We start from the raw sequence: 1380 nt of genomic DNA, 5'->3' as shown, positions 1-1380 counted from the left end.
GGGACCATCACTGCCTCCCCTCTTCTTTTCCCAACGATCGGCAAACCTCACTGCACTGCCAACCACCCCACCGCGCCTCAGATCCCGCCGAAAAAACGATGAAAATTCATCAGAATCATCATCTCCGGTGAACACCCAAGCTGCCGCCCCCTCTTCGGTCAGTAATTCCAAAGGCGCGTACCCTATTTTTGTGTATAGATTTGCCTAAAAAAATGGAGTGGTTTTTTGGCTTTTAAAATTAAGGGATAACTTTATTTATATTTTTATTATTTTATTTATTTATTACTTTATTTATTTTATTATTTTATTATTTATCAAATTAATTGCCTAAATTGAATTTTGCTTAAAATTTTGTTAAAATTAAGTAACCTTTTAAATAGATAAATTGATACAAAATTCATTTGATATATAAAAAATTAAATAAATATTTTTAACATTAAATAAATTTTAAGCACATTTAAAAAATTTTCGTTTCAATTACGAATGCAGCATACGTATCTTTTTGGGACATTTAAATTTCAAGGATGCAATAATGCACCTTGACAAATATTTTTCTAAAATTAATTTTCACTAGTTAAAAACAAGAGTTTCAAATAGTTTTAATATAATAAAAAGAGCAATTTTAGGGCATACTAACATAATTATCAAAATAGTTTTAGTCAAAATAAGTTAATAAAAGTGACCGTGATAGAACCACGGGACTCGAGGGGTTCCTCACACTTTCTCCTCGGTTAACAGAATTCCTTACTCGATCTTCTGTTTTTGCAGATCATATAGAAGAGTCATTTCCTTTTGACTAGAGATTCAAAAAGGTGACTTGGAATACCAGAACTCAATTTCAAGTGGTGACTCTGTAAATAAACTAATCCTTATTCAATATCGTCACTTTAATTAGAAAAAACCTTCGACTTCGGCGCCTCGAATGAAAAAGAGGTGTGACATCTTTGGCGACTCCGCTGGGGAATAATAAGAATTCAAGCTTTTTATATTGACTTGTACTTGCTTTAATTATTATTGATATTGTGTTTGTTGGCCTTATATGCTACTTGTCGCTTATTTACCGCTTTGATATTGATTGAACTGTATTATATATTATCTTCTCTTTTGCACCCTCTCTGAGTCTCTGAAATATGATAGAAGAAATGCAGCGTATGCATCCTAACTTTCTTTTTGAGATAGCCAGAGTGTCAAGGAACCTGGTGAAGGATTATAGTCACATATATTAGGCGGGGTTCGGATCAACAACGAAGGCGGTGTTTCCCTGCTACCGACCAAGTTGTCCCTCTCTGGCTCGAGTGTCCGCTCGGGTAAGCCAATCTAGACACTTATTCCTATTAGGCTTAAACTTAGAAAAATTAAAAACTCAGAATCTGGTTATTC

This window comes from Capsicum annuum, chromosome 11 (genome assembly GCF_002878395.1).
Source record: "Capsicum annuum cultivar UCD-10X-F1 chromosome 11, UCD10Xv1.1, whole genome shotgun sequence".
Taxonomy (NCBI): domain Eukaryota; kingdom Viridiplantae; phylum Streptophyta; class Magnoliopsida; order Solanales; family Solanaceae; genus Capsicum; species Capsicum annuum.
This window is presented reverse-complemented; position numbering follows the sequence as displayed.